This window comes from Mustelus asterias, chromosome 10 (assembly GCF_964213995.1).
Source record: "Mustelus asterias chromosome 10, sMusAst1.hap1.1, whole genome shotgun sequence".
NCBI lineage: Eukaryota > Metazoa > Chordata > Chondrichthyes > Carcharhiniformes > Triakidae > Mustelus > Mustelus asterias.
Genome location: NC_135810.1, coordinates 119,189,744 through 119,209,393, shown reverse-complemented (window position 1 = coordinate 119,209,393; position 19,650 = coordinate 119,189,744). Strand labels below are relative to the sequence as shown.

At 46.4% G+C, this 19,650-nt stretch overlaps 1 protein-coding gene across 3 annotated transcripts in view; it reads right to left on the bottom strand.

The window, feature by feature from the left end:
• The window catches only part of pak1 (p21 protein (Cdc42/Rac)-activated kinase 1), a 240,097-nt gene that overhangs the window by 134,574 nt on the left and 85,873 nt on the right, over window positions 1-19,650 (bottom strand). Inside the window, exon 1 of one of the 3 annotated variants that reach the window (XM_078222574.1) lies at window positions 11,931-12,001. The exons of the other annotated variants lie outside the window; for them this stretch is intronic. The gene's annotated coding sequence lies outside the window, so the exon portion shown is untranslated. Of the gene's footprint in view, window positions 1-11,930; window positions 12,002-19,650 lie in introns of those variants that run through there. 3 annotated transcript variants of the gene reach the window in all.

Here is a 19,650-nt window from a genome sequence, read left to right as displayed (position 1 = left end):
GGTCTTTCTTTACACTTGGGTTACCTAGCACTGTTAGCATAATAAATTGATCCGAGGCATTTCAAAGGAGCATTATAAGTTTGACAACAAGCTACACAAGGAGATATTAGATATGGGCAGATGACTAGCAGATTTAGCAGAGAGATAGGTTTTAAAGGGAGGAAAGGGAGTTTGAGACACAGTGAGATTTAGCGAGGAAATTTGGGAGCTAAGTGCTTTGGGTAGTTGAAGGAATGTCTATCAATGATGGAACAATTCAAGTTGGGGATGGTGACAAAGCATAGAATTAGAGGAGTGTAGAGATCTAGGATCTGGGTAGCACGGTAGCACAGTGGTTAACACTGCTGCCTCACAGCGCCAGGGACCCAGGTTCGATTCCCGGCTTCAGTCACTGTCTGTGTGGAGTTTGCACGGTCTCCCCGTGTCTGCATGGGTTTCCGTCAGGTGCTCCGGTTTCCTCCCACATTCTGAAAGACATGCTGGTTAGGTGCATTGACCCGAACAGGCACCGAACTGTGGCAACTAGGGGAATTTCACTGCAGTGTTAATGTAAGCCTTACTTGTGACTAATAAATAAACTTTACTTAGGAGGGCTAGAGGAAATTAGAAAGATAGGAAATAGCAAGGCCATAGAGGAAGATAAAAACAAGGATGTGGATTTTAAAATCAAGGCATTGTTTAACCAGGAAGCAATGGAGGCCAGCAAGCACAAGGGCGATGGGCGAATGGAACATGGTGAAAATTTAAGATATGAGCAGCTTAGTTTTAAATGACCTTGTGTTAGCAAAGAGTACAATGTGGAGGCCAGGCGGGATTGCATTAATATAGTCGAATCCAAAGTAACAAAAACAGGTATTTCAGCAGCAGATAAGCTGAGGCAGGGACGGAACTAGGAGATGTTAGAGGTGGAAATGGGTAGTCTTAATGATGCCATGGACGTATGAATGGAAGTACATCCCAGAATCAAATATAACATCAAGCTGTGAACAGTTTGGTTCAGCCATTTATTGTATAATATGGATAATGGCTGGTTGCATAAAAATATCCAGGTCTGTGATTCCGGTCGGCCATTCGAATATCCCCAAAAGGTTCAGTATAAATGCAAAACCTAATCTTCATGTTCATCATTTGCTAATCCTCATCATAGCTACTTTTAAACCATCAAAAATAAATTTGAAGCAGATATGAACAGTTTGCCACCACTATGCAAGATGATGCAACTGCTCAGACAGTCCATTTCCATTTGCAGCAAGGCCTGCACAGTACTCAAACTTGGGCTGATAAGTGCCTAGTTACATTTGTGCCACACAAGTGCCAGGTAATGATCACCTTCAAAGGCAGGAAATCTAACCGGGGGGGGGGGGGGGACAATGCCTACAGGCATTGCTGCAGAGCGCAATTCATCTCATGACACCCTATGGGTGGCACAGTGGTTAGCACTGCTGCCTCACAACATCAGGGACCCGGGTTCGATTCCCGGTTTAGGTCACTGTCTGTGCGGAGTCTGCATGTTCTCCCCGTGTCTGCGTGGGTTTCCTCCGGGTGCTCAGGTTTCCTCCCACATTCCGTAAGACTTGCTGGTTAGGTGCATTGGCCGTGCTAAATTCTCCCTCAGTGTACCCGAACAGGCGCCGGAGTGTGACAACTAGAGGATTTTCACAGTAACTTAATTGCAGTGTTAATGTAAGCCGACTTGTGACACTAATAAATAAACTGCAAACTTCCAAAGTTTGTCCATTATCTACAAGGCACAAGTCAGAATTGTGTCTCCACTTGCTCGGATGAGTTCCAACAACACTCAAGCTCGACACCACTGAGGACAAAGCAGCCCGCCCCATCCGTCCATCAGTGGAACACAAAGGCAACAGGGCGTACCATCCATCCGCAGCCACTCACCAAGGCTCCTTTGTCAGCACCTTCCAAAGGATAAGGGCAGCAGATATGTGGGAACACAACAATCACCTGCAAGTTTTCATTCAAGCCACACACTACCCTCACAGTGCCAGGGACCCGGGTTCAACTCCCAGCTTGGGTCACTGTGTGGAGTTTGCACGTTCTCCCCGTGTCTGCGTGGGCTTCCTCCGGGTGCTCCGGTTTCCTCCCACTGGTTAGGGTGCATTGGCCATGCTAAATTCTCCCTCAGTGTACCTGAACAGGCTCCGGAGTGTGGCGACTAGGCGATTTTCACAGTTACTTCATTACAGTGTTAATGTAAGCCTACTTGTGACACTAATAAATAAACTTTACACCATCCCGCCTTGGAACTATATCAACGTTCCTTGGTCAAAATCCTGGAAATCCCTTCCTAACAACACGGTGGGTCTTCTTGCAACACATGGGCTGCCTGGTTCAAGGCGGCAGCTCCCCACCTTCTCAAGTGCAATTAGAGATGGGCAATAAATGCTGGTCTAGCTTGTGACACCCACGTCCCATGAATGAATAAAAACAAATCAATAATGGCCAGTTAAGCGAGGTATTGTTATAACCCCAGAATGAAACACGACAGTCGGGGGAAGGAATGGAATAGTAATAAATTCTATCAATGGATTTTTAATCCTGCCTTTCATAAAAAAAGATGCATTGTATTGTATTCGGTTTTATTATTCAGAAGTATTCGTTAGCCTGTGATGACTCATGCTGGATTCGGAGCCGGATGTGCAAACAATCTTGCAGTAAATGAAAGTGGCTTAATGTAATCAAGAATTAATGGATTTGGGAGCTTCCTGATTGTGTCTGCTGGAATGTAGCTTCTGTACGTGTTAGGCCGAGAGGCTCTTGGTTTATGTAATAGGCCACACCAGCCTGAAAAAACAGCAACAATAACCACAGAGACCCACCTGAACAGTGCCCCACTACCTGCCCTCCACCTCCAAACTTATTGGGGTATGTGTATTACAGACTGCTGCTTCATCTGTCACAGTTTACCCTCAGGTTTCAGCTTCTCTGCCGTTTGGCCATTCCACACCCTTTATTCTTTCTATGGGCTGCCATTAGCAGCCTTTCCCCTGGTTTTTGTGGCGATGACTCATCCTTCATTCCCTCACCCTGCAGTATAAATATCTCCCACTTTCGATGCCTTTTAGCTTTGACAAAGGGTCATCTGGACTCGAAACGTCAGCTCTTTTCTCTCCTTACAGATGCTGCCAGACCTGCTGAGATTTTCCAGCATTTTCTCTTTTGGTTTCAGCCAAGCTCATTGTTGTAGTGAGTCATATAAATGGAAGTCATAGAGGTCATAGAGGTTTACAGCATGGAAACAGGCCCTTCGGCCCAACTTGTCCATGCCGTCCTTTTTTTTAAAAAAAACCCCAAGCTAATCCCAATTGCCCGCATTTGGTCCATATCCCTCTATACCCATCGTACCCATGGAACTATCTAAATGCTTTTTAAAAGATAAAATTGTACCCGCCTCTACTACTACCTCTGGCAGCTTGTTCCAGACACTCACCACCCTCTGTGTGAAGAAATTGCCCCTCTGGACACTTTTGTATCTCTCCCCTCTCACCTTAAACCTATGCCCTCTAGTTTTAGACTCCCCTATCTTTGCAAGTCCCTCTAGAACTTAGAAACATGGTCCCATGATGCAGGACGGTGATTAGTACTGCTGCCTCACAGCGCCAGGGACCCAGGTTCAATTCCGGCCTTGGGTCACTGTCTGTGTGGAGTTTACACTTTCTCTCCATGTCTGCGTGGGTTTCCTCCGGGTGCTCCGGTTTCCTCCCACAGTGCAAAGATGTGCGGGTTAGGTTGATTGGCCAACTTAAATTGACCCTAGTATCAGGGGGATTAGTAGGATAAATGTGTGGGTTACGGGAATAGGGCCAGGGGTGGGATTGTGGTTGGTACAGACTTGATGGGCTGAATGGCCTCCTTCTGTACTGTAGGGATTCTATGATACAAACAGGAAAAGGCCCCTCGAGCCTGCTCCACCATTCATTCACATCACACTCGATGTGCTTCAACTTAATTTACCTATTCCACTGAAACATATACAGCAGCTTAACTTGCTGACTGGGTAGGAACAGAGGAAGCTGCACAACCGAATCAATCACCACTTGACATCTGGCTGCTTCCAGAACTTTAGCACCAACAAGATAGTTGAGTGGGCACAAAAAACCCAAGACTGAATGAGACCAGAGTGTAGCTGTATAACTGTCGACACAGAATATTTCTCATTGTATGACTAAATTTTAGAGATTGTGTGCGAATCACCCGCTTGTTGACGCACTTTTTTTTTATTCAGTGGATATAGGTGTGGCTGGCTGGGCCAGTATCTATTGAACAGAGTGGCTTGCTAGACCATTACAGCAGGCATTTAAGAGTCAACCTCATTGCTGTGGCTCTGGAGTCACATTTGGCTGTACAAGGATGGTTGATTTCCTTCCCCAAAGGACATTAGTGAAGGAACCAGATGGGTTTTTTCCTAATAACAATCGACAATGTGAAAAGTCATCATTCGACTTTTAATTCCAGATTTTTATTGAATTCAAATTTCACCATCTGCCATGGTGGGATTGGAACCCAGGTACCCTGACCATGACTCTGAGTCTCTGGATTACTCATCCAGTGACAATCCACCATGCCACGGCCTCCCTGGTGAGGCATTGGTGTACCCGGAGTTACATTTCCTCCCGGTTTCCTCCTGCAGTCCAAAGATGCAGGTTAGGTGGATTGGCCATGTTAAATTGCCCCTTAGTGTCAGGGGGGACGAGCTTGGGTAAATGCATGGGGTTATGGGGATAGGGCCTGGGTGGGATTGTGGTTCGGTACAGACTCGATGGGCTGAATGGCCTCGTTCTGCATTGTAGGATTCTATGATTCTATGAAATACAAAATACAATTGTGTTCAAACATCTCCATGGCTTTGTCCCATTTCTGTAACCTTCATTAGCTTTACAACCTTCCAAGAACACTGTTTCTGCAGTTCTGATCTTTTATACATCCCTCACTTCTCTCACACCCCCACTGGTGACGATGCCTTCAGTTGTCTAGACTCCCAATTCCCTCTCTACATCTCTCTCCTCCTTGAAGATGCTCCTCAAAACCTGCTGCCTTGACCTATTTTAACAATTCCTTCTTTGGTTCGATGTCAATATTTCCATCTGAGTCCATTCCTTTGGAGCACCTTGGAGGTATTTTTCTACAGGGGTTAAGGGGAAACGCAAGCTGTTGGTGACTTATCAACCACTGAAGATTAGGCAAATTAATGATTAAATATGCTCAGATAATAAAGAGCTCTAGGTTTTATATGTACACACTGGACCAGATTTTAGATGTTCACCATATATTCGGGATGCAGACTTACCCCTAGCCAACCTGTTTGAAGATTTAAGTTCTAGAGCAGTTCTCCTGAGCAAAAGACATTACAGGCAGGATATTTAATTCCCATTATGGGGTAAAAATCAGAGCGCTTTCTTGATGGCTAAGCCATACAGATTGAGAAAACTTCAGCTTTGACCCTCTGTATATGTGGTATCAATTCCCATGAAGGCCCTACCTTCTCAAGCTTGCCTCTCGCCTGAGGTTTGGTGATCCTCAGGTTAAATCACCACCAGTCAGCTCCCCCCCTCAAAGAAAAAAAGCAGCCGATGGTCATCTGCGGCTGTGGCGACCTTACCTTATATATGGCATAAAGCAATGGAATAAATTAAGAGAAACTCTTCCCTTTGGCAGATTGGTCAGTCATCAGAAAACAGGTTTCAACAGAAGAACTTTTCACAGAATACTACAATGCAGAAAAGGCCCTTTGGCCCATCAAGTCTGCCCAACGTGTGAAAGGCCCTAACCTGCCCACCTAAAATGTTTAGAAATCATAGAAACCCTACAGTGCAGAAAGAGGCCATTGGGCCCATCGAGTCTGCACCGATCACAGTCCCACCCAGGCCCTACCCCCACATATTTACCCGCTAATCCCTCTAACCTACGCATCCCAGGACACTAAGGGGCAATTTTACCATGGCCAATCGGCGTAACCCGCACATCTTTGGACTGTGGGAGGAAACCGGAGCACCCGGAGGAAACCCACGCAGACACAAGGAGAATGTGCAAACTCCACACAGACAGTGACCCAAGCCGGGAATCGAACCTGAGTCCGTGACGTTGTGAGGCAGCAGTGCTAACCACTGTGTTGCCGTGCCGCCCAAACAAATTGACTTAAAAAAGGTACAGCTATTTAGCATAATCTGGAATGCAATGCCCGAGAGGATTGTGGAATAATATGAAAATACTTCTTACAGGGAAAGAGCATGGCGAGTGAGACTAATCAGATAGTTTTTTCAAAGACATGGCAGTAACATGGTGGGCCATGTGGCCCCCTTTGATGGTAAGTGTGATGGCATGACATTAGGGGTATTAGAATCAGCTCAACATCTTCAGGTTGCACAAGAGTAGGAGATTGAACCAAACTTCCCACAATGTGAGCCTGGCATGGATGTCTGACACGGATATTTATAAAGTGCCAACATGCACTACCAAGCACATGGGGAGATGGTCATTTGGGAAAGGCCGAGGGCAACTACAGCTAACAGTGAAGGGAGGAGGAGAGAATAAGTACAAGCAATGGATCTCATGGATTGCTCATGTCTTTTGCAAACTGCTATATACTGGGTTATTTTGAAGGTACCCTGAATTTAGTGGTTTTTTCGTAGCCTACATTGGCTGCTGTGTTCAACACAGCCAGGGAGTTATTTGCTGCGGTTAAAGTGTTCCAGCAACTGAAGAAAATCTGGTTGAAAAAAAATCAAAGCAGTCAAAGGAGGTTCCCACTTGTACATTTACAAGGGACGGCACGGCGGCACAGTTAGCACTGCTGCCTCACAGCACCTTGGTTCGATTCCCTGCTTGGGTCACCGTCTGTGCGGAGTCTGCGTGTTCTCCCCGTGTCTGTGTGCATTTCCTCCGGGTGCTCTGGTTTCCTCCACAATCCAAAGATGTGCACGTTATGTGGATTGGCTATGCTAAATTCTCCCTCCGTTACCCGAACAGGTGCCGGAGCGTGGCGACTAGGGGATTTTCACAGTGACTTCATTGCAGTGTTAATGTAAGCCTACTTGTGACTACTAGATAAATAAACTTTAAATACAAGGGCGGGACTTTCTGCATGGCTCGCCATTGGCCGCCCGTGGGATCTTCCAATCCCATTGTTGTCGGTGGGTTTTCCGTTGAGTGCACTCCTCACTGCCCCCGCAGCGTCGGTGCGCCTTCTGTGGAATTGGAAGCTCCCACCAGCGTGAACAGCCGGTAAGTTCCGGTCATGATCTCGGGACAAGAGTAGCCTATTCAGCCCCTCAAGCCTGTTCTGCCATTCAATAATTTCTCAGTTGATCTGAATGATGACCTCAACGCCACTTTCCTGTGTGCCCCCCATAACCATAGACTCCCTTGTCGATCAAAAATCTAACTCAGCCTTGAATATATTCAATGACACAGCCTCCACTGCTCTCTGGCAAAGAGAGTTCTATAGACCCTCAAGAGACCAGATTTAAGAAGAAAGCACAGAGAAAATTACAGCGCTGGAACAGGCCCTTCGGCCTTCCAAGCCTGCACCGACCGTGCTGCCCGACCATGGTTTCTTCTCCATCACCATCTCAAATGGGAAATTTCTTGTCACAGTGCATCGTCGAGTGAGAAGTGAAGGCAGCTCAGGAGCCTGCTTCAAAGCTGTGCAGGCAGTGCATTTGTTCAAGGAACATCCAAACCACAAAAATACAATGCTGATCAGTGTCCCCTAATTCTAGACTACCCCACACAAGGGGAAATATCCTCAGCTTCCATCCCGTCGCTTCTCCTTTCACCACAAATTTATACTCACTGCAAACATTTCTCAGCTAAATTAAATGTACACAAAAATGGAAGCAACTCTGCGAGAGCACTAATATTGCCGGATTTAAATCAAATCAAAACACACCATATGAGTTGGGGGTAGCACGGTAGCCCAGTGATTAGCACTGTTGCCTCACAGCCAAGAATCCGGGCTCGATTCCCGGCTTGGGCCACTGTCTGCGCGGAGTCTGCACGTTCTCCCCGTGTCTGCGTGGGTTTCTTCCAGGTGCTCCGGTTTCCTCCCACAGTCTGAAAGACGTGCAGGTTAGGGTGCAGTGGCCGTGCTAAATTCTCCCTCGGTGTACCCGAGCAGGCACCAACCGGAGTGTGGCAACTAGGAGATTTTCACAGTGAATTCATTGCAGTGTTAATGTCAGCCTACTTGTGACACTAATAAATAAACTTTAACTTTACACATCCTGTATCGTATCTTTGTACTGATTGTACTACAAACAAAAGGGTGCAAGTTTGTGCTTGAGCTTTTCACTCCAGAGACACACAACCCAGGCTGACACTCCTAGTGTGGTACTGACAGGGTGGTCTACCATCAGATATATAGGATTATATAGAACATACGGTACAGAAACAGGCCATTTAGTCCAACCAGTCAATGTCAATGTTTATGCATCACTTGAGCCTCCTCCCATCTAAATCTATCTTCGTATCCCTCTATTCCCACCTCCCTCGTATGCTTATCCAGTCCCCTCTTAGATGCATATACACCATACCGCGCCCTGTGGTAGCACGTTCCAGATTCTCACCATGCTCTCCCGGTAAAGACGTTTCTTCGGAATTACCTATTGGATTTCTTGGTAACAATCTTACGTTGGTGGTCCCTTTGTTTTGCTCTTTCCCACAAGAGAAAACACTCCGTTTCCACGTCTATCCAAACCTTTGATCATTTTAAAGACTTTTATTAGATCAATGCTCAGCCTCGTCGAGACCCCAGCCTGTCGATCCTTCCCTGAGACGTGTACCCACATCCTCATGAGCTTCTGTGAACTCTCCCCATTGTCTCTGTGTCCTTTTCATAATATGACCAGGCCTCTACACAGTGCTGAGTGTGGTCTAGCCAAGGTTCAAAACAGCTTTAGCATAGCTTCCTTACTTTCCAATTAAGTGACTCATCCTGGTTTTCAAATTCCTCCATGGCTTCACCATCTCGTACTACCTCACCCCCCACAGCTGCAAAACCCTCAGATATGTAATCCTTCAACTCAAGCAACTATTGATTGGGATGGCAGTTTTGTAGTTTCAAAGCTCAGGCATTCTCTCCCTAAACTATTCCACCTTTCTATTCCGCCTCTTTTCAAGAGGCTATCTAACGCTGGCCACATTTTTGGTCATTTGCCCCAACACCACCTTTGTGGCTTGGTTTCAAATTTTACTTGATAATGCTCCTCAAAACACAATGGGAGGTTTTTCAGCATTAAAAATGCTATATAAATAAAAGTTGTTCCTGTTGTCTAGCAAAATTATCTGGCCATTATCATGGTAGGATCCTGCTGTTTTGTGATTTATGCTTTAATTTCTACATTTCAACAATGAACGCACTTCCAAAGCACTAGATTGGCTGTAAAGTCTTTTGGGCCATCTTCATGAAAGGCGCTATACAAATGCAAGTCCTTCTTTCTTTGATGATCAATGAAACTACACAGCCTCACACAATATCACCAACAGCTAATGAATAAACTCATGGACTCAGAAATATTTGCCTCTAAACCTGCAAAAGAACAAATGCAAAGATTCCTGCAAAATAAAACCAACCCAATTTCCAACCAATGCTTTAAGAGCACATCACAAACCTGGTCATAACAGTGAATGCAAACAACTCAGCCTGACAAAGCATTACATTAAAGTAGCTGCGTGGGGATGTGTATATCTATATAAAATACTAGGTTCTAAGCCCATGGGCATTTGTTTTAAATTTGGTTGCAGGAAACACGTCCAATATAAGTGCAGTGCCAGATGGGGAGAGTTGGAAGAGAAAGAGAGAGGTGGAGGGGGGAGGGGGTGGGGAGGGGGGAGAGGGGTGGGGAGGGGGGAGAGGGGTGGGGAGGGAGGAGAGGGGTGGGGAGGGAGGAGAGGGGTGGGGAGGGAGGAGAGGGGTGGGGAGGGAGGAGAGGGGTGGGGAGGGAGGAGAGGGGTGGGGAGGGAGGGAGGAGAGGGGTGGGGAGGGAGAGAGGAGAGGGGAGGGAGAGAGGAGAGGGGAGGGAGAGAGGAGAGGGGAGGGAGAGAGGAGAGGGGAGGGAGAGAGGAGAGGGGAGGGAGAGAGGAGAGAGGAGGGAGAGAGGAGAGGGGAGGGAGAGAGGGGAGGGAGAGAGGAGAGGGGAGAGAGGAGGGGGGAGGGAGAGAGGAGAGGGGAGGGAGAGTGAGGAGAGGGGAGGGAGGAGAGGGGAGGGAGAGAGGAGAGGGAGAGAGGGGAGGGAGAGAGGGGAGGGAGAGAGGGGAGGGAGAGAGGGGAGGGAGAGAGGGGAGGGAGAGAGGAGAGGGGAGGGAGAGTGAGGGAGAGGGAGGAGAGGGGAGGGAGGAGAGGGGAGGGAGAGTGAGGGAGAGGGAGGAGAGGGGAGGGAGAGGGAGGAGAGGGGAGGGAGAGGGAGGAGAGGGGAGGGAGAGGGGAGGGAGAGGGAGGAGAGGGGAGGGAGAGGGAGGAGAGGGGAGGGAGAGGGAGGAGAGGGGAGGGAGAGGGGAGGGAGAGGGAGGAGAGGGGAGGGAGAGGGAGGAGAGGGGAGGGAAAGGGGAGGGAGAGGGAGGAGAGGGGAGGGAGAGGGAGGAGAGGGGAGGGAGAGGGAGGAGAGGGGAGGGAGAGGGAGGAGAGGGGAGGGAGAGGGAGGAGAGGGGAGGGAGAGGGAGGAGAGGGGAGGGAGAGGGAGGAGAGGGGAGGGAGAGGGAGGAGAGGGGAGGGAGAGGGAGGAGAGAGGGGAGGGAGGAGAGAGGGGAGGGAGGAGAGAGGGGAGGGGAGGGAGGAGGGGAGGGAGGAGGGAGGGAGGGAGGGAGGGAGGGAGGAGGGAGGGAGGGAGGAGGGAGGGGGGAGGAAGGGAGGGAGGGGGGCGGGGGGAGGGAGGGAGGAGGGGGGAGGGAGAGAGAGAGAGAGAGAGAGAGAGAGAGGGGGAAGGGAGAGGGGAGGGAGGGACAAAGAAGAGGAAATAGGAAAGGGGCAAAAGAAATAGAAAACAGGCAAAGCGAAATTTAGATGGGGAGATAAAGAGAGAGGAGAGAGCCTCCAGTCTCACAGGCAGAGAAAGAGGCAAAGCAAAACAAGTTGTGCTAATACATTTTCGCCTTTGATTCTGTGCATCTTCACAGTACAGTCATTTGTTTAAAGTAAACACAGATTTCAAAAGATGCCCCAATCAAATAAACAGACACAGGTGTGCATGCAACTTTGAAAACAACCACCAAATATTCAGTTTAAATCATTCCCCATTTGCAAGAGGCCAAAAATAAGCAGCTGCGTCTCCTGAAGTGTAGCCTGCAGCAGGAGAGTAAATGACAGAACTTTTGTGTGCTAAAACTCCTCAATCAAAGTTCAGCATCAGGAAATCCATTCAAATGCTCTTGTGCTAAAAAGCACCCAAGCTCAGTACCAGAGTTTGATAAAGCAGCTCTGCATGAAACATCGCCACACTCGAACAGTTATATTAGCCTTTTAAGAGGCAAATATATGCATTATCACTCCAGCTCCTCACAAAACACAGCAGCAAACAAATCTCAATCATTTTCTTAAAAGACCAAAATCTTTCTGCTACACCTTCAGTGCTAGGCCACTTCAGTCAGATACTGAAGCTCAGCACAACAGAATGAATGAATGTCTTGCTCTCGATCATACAGTCTTCACCTGCACGACCAGGAACCTTCCCTCATTTGTCACCCGCAGTAATTGCTTATTAATCACACCGATATATATCATGTCTCCCCCATCCCCCTCCAGTCCCCAAGCACTGACAGCTAGATCAGACAATACAAACACACACAGCACTGCCTCAGAACACAAGCCTTACCTCAACAAAGGCTCAGTCTTTGCACTGCTTTGTACCATGTTTGCCTATTCCACAATCCTCCCACAAACACACACACAGCTCCTTCTTTAAAAAGCTACGAGACCGTACCTAATTTAAGGATCGTTCCTATCAGCTCCTCTTCTTTCTCCCTCTCCTGCCACAAACATCTAATACCGGTGTGCAACACAAGTAACAGCACACAGTGACTGGGACCTCCCCAGACATGATGTCATGTTCTCAGTGACTCACATTGGTTGCGGAAGGAGAGAGAGAGAGAGGGAGAGAGAGGGGAAAAAAATCCAATGCAGACAATCTCCACTAGCTGATGTTCAACAGAGTCATCCTCTGGGCAATCTGCGATTGGCTTTGTTCTAATCTAATTGCTGGTTAATAATGTGAATCGGGGAAAGCGTGTTATTTAGGAGCATTTACTGCATTCAGAACATAGAAGCACAACGTAACAGTCCATGGATCTGAACTGCAGCTTCAGGTAACTTTAAAACAGAATGCCTTCTAAACCAGAACTGCTGTGAAAACACCTCGTACACCAACTCGGCATCTCCACATCATGAAATGACTCTGACAGCATTGTTACTCCACTCTCCCAAACCCCCACCCCCCCTTCTTCCACCGCCCCCCCCACCTCTCCCACCTCCCCCTCTCCCACCCCACACACCCCTAGCTCCCCCCGTCACCACACCCCCAGTTCCCCCTCTCCCACCTCCTCACCTCCCATCTGCCCCCAGCTCCCCTTCTCCCTCCCAGCTCCCCTCTCCCACCCCACTCGCCCTCAAAACACCCCCCCCACCCCTCTCTCGCAGCTCCCCCTCTCTCACACACTTACATCGCCCCATTCCTGAACTCCACTTCCACCATTCCTTTCACTCATTTGCAAACCTCGCCATCACGTCACAAACTAATCAATCTCACCCTCCCTCATGGTCCCCAGGACTTACTCACCCCTTTGCTCCAACCACCAATAGGTCAGTCACTGGATAGTGTATCAGGAATGGATGTCCTGGCTTATTTTTCCATTTTCTATTTCCCACATTTGTTTTAACCCTCCTACTCGGAGTTAACTCAAACAAATCAATCGTAAAATAAAATGAGCAGAAATTTTCTCTACATTGCTTGGGTTCATAAAATCCCTACAGTGCAGGAGGCCATTCGACCCATTGAGTCTGCACCGGCAACAATCCCACCCAGCCCTATCCCCATAACCCCACATGTTTACCCTGCTAATCCCTCTAACCTACGCATCCTGGGACACCAAGGGGCAATTTAGCATGGTCAATGCACCTAACCCGCACATCTTTCGGACTGTGGGAGGAAACCCATGCAGACACAGGGAGAACGTGCAGACTCTGCACAGACAGTGACCCAAGCCAGGAATTGAACCCGGGTCCCTGGAGCTGAGAGGCAGCAGTGCTAACCATTGTGCTACCATGCCGTCCGTTCTGAGCCAGCTCACTACAAATCATTTCCCCAATCCCCTGAGGTGTAATTTTGTGTAGAGATGATTTGATTTATTGTCACATATATTAGCATACAGTGAAAAGTATTGTTTCTTGCGCGCTGTATAGACAAAGACCCACCTGACATTTATTTTCTTGCCCAAGGCCAAACTAAACTGCACAATAACTATACTAATCATTAGCACTAACTGAACAAAAACAAAAAACTTATGCCAAAAAAAAAGCTCAGATCAGAAAGTAAGACAATAACTTTTAAACTCCCAAATTCAAGACATACCTTTCATCTCAGATAAAAGGAACAGCAGGGTTGGTGCAATGCATTGAGATATCAACTCATCACACTCTAGTGGGGTAGGCCACATATTTCAGTTCCACATACTTTCTCGCTGCAGCCTTGTCAATAGGTTACACAAGAACATCAGAACTAGGAGTAGGCCATTTGGCCCCTCGAGCCTGCTCCGCCATTTAATAAGATCATGGCTGATCTTATCGTGGACTCAGCTCTACTTTCCTGCCCGCTCACCATAACCCTTAATTCCTTTGCTGTTTAAAAATTTATCTATCCTTGCCTTAAAAAACATTCAATGAGGCAGCCTCAACTACTTCACTGGGCAGGGAATTCCACAGATTCACAATCCTTTGAGTAAAGAAGTTTCATTCAACTCAGTCCTAAATCTGCTCCCCCTTATTTTGAGGCTATGTCCCCTAGTTCTAGTTTCACCCGCCAGTGGAAACAACCTCCCTGCTTCTATCTTACCTATTCCCTTCATAATCGTATATGTTTCAATGAGATCTCCCCTTGTTCTTCTGAATTCCATGTTGCAGTGTTAAAGCAAAGGCATTTATTCCACGGTAAAGGGGTTAAAATAAATCGAGGCTGCTCACAGAAGTCTATCAACCCAGAGTCAGGGAATGCAAGCAGTACAATTAAAACTTATAGTGCCTATAATGTAATAAAACATTCCAAGACGCTTAACAGGAGCATTATACACAACAAGTATGACATCTAGCTACATTAGGATAACAGAAAATGTTGGATAAACTCAGCAGGTCTGGCAGCATCTGTGGGGAGAAAACACAGTTCATTTTTTTCTGTCCATCTTGTGGAAGGGTCATATAAACCTGAAATGTCAACTGCTTTTCTCTCTCCACAGATGCTGCCAAAACTGCTGAGTTTATCCAGCGTTTTTATTTCAGTTTTCAAGCATCCGCAGTACTGTGCCTTTACGCAAGGAAAACATGAGGTCAGATGACCAAAAGCTGAGTCAAAGAGCTGGTTTTAGACAGTGTCTTAATGGTGGAAAGAGAGGTGTAGGGTTAAGACTGAAAAAAAAAAGACGTTTAAAGAGAGGAAATATAGTCAGGATGCAAGAAAGACCCACATGTTGTGCAGTGCCTTTCATGATCTTGGGACTTCGCAAAGAAAATTACAGCTATTTTAAGTATTTTTCATTTTGTAGTTACTAGATGTAATGTAGGAAATGCTGCAGCCAGTTTGCACAGAAGTCACAAAAACGTAAATGTGATAATGAACAGATGTGTTTCATTTTTTTAAAAACGACAGTGCTGGTTGAGGGACAAAGATTTGCCAGGATATTAAGAGGGACTCTTCCCAGATCTCCTTAGAAAGTGCCGAATGGTTCAGTTGTGGATCTGTACGAATCTAGATTACCTCAGCAGGAACAAAGATAAGGACTGTGCTCAAAAGGACAAGTGAAAAGCAACTGTGCTCAAAAGGACATGTGAAAAAACACAACAATTTGCATTTAAATAGTATCTCTAATCCCAAGATGCTTCACAGGACTAGTAAAGTTTGACAGAGTTACAAGGCCAGACGACCAAATTCTTGAAAGAGCTGAGTTCCAACTCACATCTTAATGGAGGAAAGAGCTCTGGAGAGGCTGAGAGCTTTAGCGAGGGAATTCCAGAGCTTTATGGTCTAGATCAGCGGTTCCCAAAGGGTGCGGCTCGCCACACTGGTGCGGCGAGAGAGGATGGCAAGTGTGGCGGGAAGATTCAAGGACAATCAAAGAAATATTTAAACATGGTCTAAACAAGCATTGTTTTTGTTTTGTTTTTGCTGCTAGGAGTTGACTGCTAGGAGTTGTTTTTGTTTTGTTTTTGAATGTATTTCTCATCAATAAAAAATTCGGTGTGGCGCGAGCAAATTTTTATTCCTAAAGTGCGGCCCAGTGAAAAAAGTTTGGGAACCACTGGTCGAGATGGTTGAAGGCACGGCTGCCAATGGAGGAGTGAGCAAAATCGGGGATATGCAAGAGGCCAGAATTAGAGGAGCACAAAAGGTCAAGAAGAATGTAGGCTGGAGGGGATAGGGATAAGGCCGTGGAGGAATTTGGAAGCTTTATTCATTCATGGGACATGACCAGCATTTATTGCCCATCCCTGGATGCCCGAGGGCAGTTGAGAGCCAGCCACATTGCTGTGGATCTGGAGTCACGTGTAGGCCAGACTGGGTAAGATCGGCAGATTTCCTTCCCTAAAGTGCATTCGTGAACCAGGTGGATTTTTCTGACAATCAATAATGATTTCATGGCCATCAGTAGATTCTTAATTCCAGATTTTTTTTATTGAATTCAAATTCCACCATCTGCCGTGGCGGGATTCGAACCCGGGTCTCCAGAACATTAGCTGAGTTTCTGGATTAATAGTCTAGCGATAATACCACTCGGCCACCGCCTGCCCACAACAAGGATGAGAATCAAGGTGTTGGCAGATAATCATGAACCACCGATAGCATGCATTTGTAAATCACATTCAATGCAGAAAGAAAACATTCCAACCAGCTATTTCTACTGAAAAGTTGTGTGTGGATACTGGGAAGGGACTAACAGTCTTTCGTACAAACAATGTCTGCTCACCTCCCACCTGACTTTAAATAATCTGTTGGCATTTACTTCTTTTAAGCTTTGTTATAACAATATGACCTCTTGAAAAAGTGTAAGGATGGCAACACAAATGCTGTTTCCACTAAGGAATCATAAACCTTCTTAAGGAGGAGGGAATGGGAATGAAAACTACAAAAAATGAAATTTAAATAAACAGGCTAACCATAAAGTCAGGTAAAATGTAGTTATTTTTCAGGAAGAGGAATGATATGGGACGTGGACTCGAGTAAGCTCTGACACAAACATGAGATCATTGCTGACAATTCTATGAATAAAAGGGAAATAAAGTTATGTTGTACATTTCCTGTCAGCAATTACTCATACCCCAAAACCAAACCCTGCTTTCAATTAATCTTAGGAGTGATCTCAGAAGTTCAAACCAAACTTTTCATTTAATGATGGGCGATTTCCAAGCCTAACGTTTGAGGCCACTTGCAAACTGTAACTCTTAAAACCCGTATTGAATGTCGAAGGCTAGTTTGAGGAAATTCTTTTTGAAGAGATAAATTTGTCCTGTTGATATTTTCTCTCAAAACTTTGAAATGTCTCCTTAACAAAGATGCCAAAGTCCATGTTGCATGGAGTTGTTATGTTTACACAGAGTGACGTGCCTTTTCCTGAACATTCTTAAGAGTGAATCCGAAACGAAGCCCAGGTTATACAACCCAAGTACTTCCACCAAAGTGCAATTTTAAACTCAAGAACTCACTAGACCCAGTCACAAAATTCAGGTACTTGCTTCTTGAAAAACATTCAAGGCTGAAGCAATTCATTGGGCACAGTTAGAGTCACAGAGGTTTACAGCATGGAAACAGGCCCTTTGGCCATAGTAGTCCATGCTGCCCCTTTTTTTTTAAAACCACTAAACTAGTCCTAATTGCCCAAGTTTGGCCCATATCTCTCTATACCCATCCTCATGATCTTTATAAACTGTTTTATACAATACATTACAGGCTGGTTGGTGAGTCTAATTTCAAGAGCAGCTTTCCTATACTCATTCACGTGGAGGATGAGTCATTAGACTGAGGTCTTGTCTGCCCTTTCTGGTGAATGTGAAAGATCCCATAGCACGAGAGTCATAAAGTCACTTACAGCACAGGAAGCAGCCATTCAGCCCATCAAGTTCATTTTGAAATGTAGGCTAGTTTTCCTTGGTGCTGCGGTCAATCTTTATCTCTCAATCAACATCACTAAAAAAAACTGGGTCGGAATTTTCCAGCCGTTCACGGCACCAGAATGCCCTGGTCCCGCCACAGTGAACGGAGATTTGATTCCTACATTATAGTCAAATTCTCCGTCCTGGCTTGTTTTTTTTCATTCATTCGTGGGACATGGGCATCGCCAGCTGGCCAGCATTTTATTGCCCATCCGTAGTTACCTTTGAGAAGGTGGTGGTGAGCTGCCTTCACAGAAACCCTACAGTGCAGAAGGAGGTTATTCGGCCCATCGAGTCTGCACCGACCACAATCCCACGCAGGCCCTACCCCCACATATTTTTACCTGCTAATCCCTCTAACCTACGCATCTCAGGACTCTAAGGGGAAGTTTTCAACCTGGCCAATCAACCTAACCCGCACATCTTTGGACTGTGGGAGGAAACCCACGCAGACACGAAGAGAATGTGCAAACTCCACACAAACAGTGACCCAAGCCAGGAATTCTTGAACCGCTGCAGTCCATGTGCTGTGGGTTGATCCACAATGCCGTTCGGGATAGAATTCCAGGATTTTGACCCAGCAACTGCGAAGGAACGGCGATATATTTCCAAGTCAGGATGGTGAGTGGCTTGGAGGGGAGCTTGCAGGTGGTGCTGTTCCCATGTATCTGCTGCCCTTGTCCTTTTAGATGGAAGTGGCGTGGGTTTGGAAGGTGCTGTCTAAGGATCTTTGGTGAATTGCTGCAGTGCATCTTGTAGATAGTACACACTATCTACATGTAGTGGCGGTGGAGCATGAACGGCTGGAAAATTTCTACCCTGGTGTTTAAACTCATTAGGGGGTTGGGGGGGGGGGTGCATTGCATAGATGGGCTGTCCTGTGTGGAGTTTGCACGTTCTCCCCATGACTGCATGGGTTTCCTCCGGGTGCTCCACTTTCCTCCCACAGTCTGAAAGATGTGCTGTTAGGTGCATTGGCCATGCTAAATTCTCCCTCACTGTATCCGAATTGGTGTATAAAATTATGAAAGGCATAGATAGGGTGAATGGTGGGAAGCTTTTTCCCAGGTCGGTGGTGACGTTCACGAGGGGTCATAGGTTCAAGGGGGGGGGGGAGGTTTAACATCGATATCAGAAGGACGTATTTTACACAGAGGGTGGTGGGGGCCTGGAATGCGCTGCCGGGCAAGGTGGTGGAGGCGGGCACACTGGGAACGTTTAAGACTTATCTAGATAGCCACATGAACGGAGTGGGAATGGAGGGATACAAAAGAATGGTCTAGTTTGGACCAGGGAGCGGCGCGGGCTTGGAGGGCCGAAGGGCCTGTTCCTGTGCTGTATTGTTCTTTGTTTGTTTCTTTGTGGCAACTAGGGGATTTTCACAGTAACTTCATTGCGGTGTTAATGTAAGCCTACTTGTGACACTAATAAATAAACTTAAAGTTTATTAAAGTTACTTAAAGTTAAACTTAAACTTAAAGTTTTAAAGTTTAAAATTTATTTAACTTTTCCTACATTACAACAGTGGCCACATTTCAAGAGTGCTTCATTAACTGTAATGTAGTTTTGGACATTGAGTTTGTGAAAGGCACTATATAAATGCAAGTTCGTCTTTACAATCAATCTTAGATAAACATGGGTCAAGATTGACTGAAAATCAACCTCTCTTCTCCCTGACCGGTGCAACAACATGGCAGAAGGAACAGAACTTTCTCTTCTATAGCACCTCAACACATCCTCCGGCCTTTCCAGAGTGCCTCACAATTCATGGATTGCTTTCAAAATAGTCACAGTTGTTACATTGGAAAGGCTAATTGCATAGCGACTAGTGGGATGCAGCAAGGTCCCACAAAGCAGCTCCTCTGTTCAAATATTGTTGTGCATTCTTTTGTATCCACTTAAGAGAGCTTCGGTCTGATGTCTTGTTCCTTCCTCAGATTATGTGTGATGCTAGGATGTCAGATTGAGTACTTGAATTCTGGAGTGGAGTGAAGGTTGGGCCAATGACCTTCTGGCATGGAGACAAGAGTGTTGTTACTGAATGAATTTATGAATAATATCGCAAAGTTCTTCACACAGCGTGTAAGCAATATGCGGAATGGATTTCTGGACAGTGCAGCCAAAGACAATGGAATGGTTTAACTACTAAATGCTGCAATGGGGTGGGAGTATTAAGAATATTCAAATGCGCTGCCATTTTCCATCCTCCCTGTAAGACTAAACTCAGCCAAAACTCTGCTGTTCATATCCCACCTCACACCAATTCCTGTTTTACCATGGCCCTTGTGCTC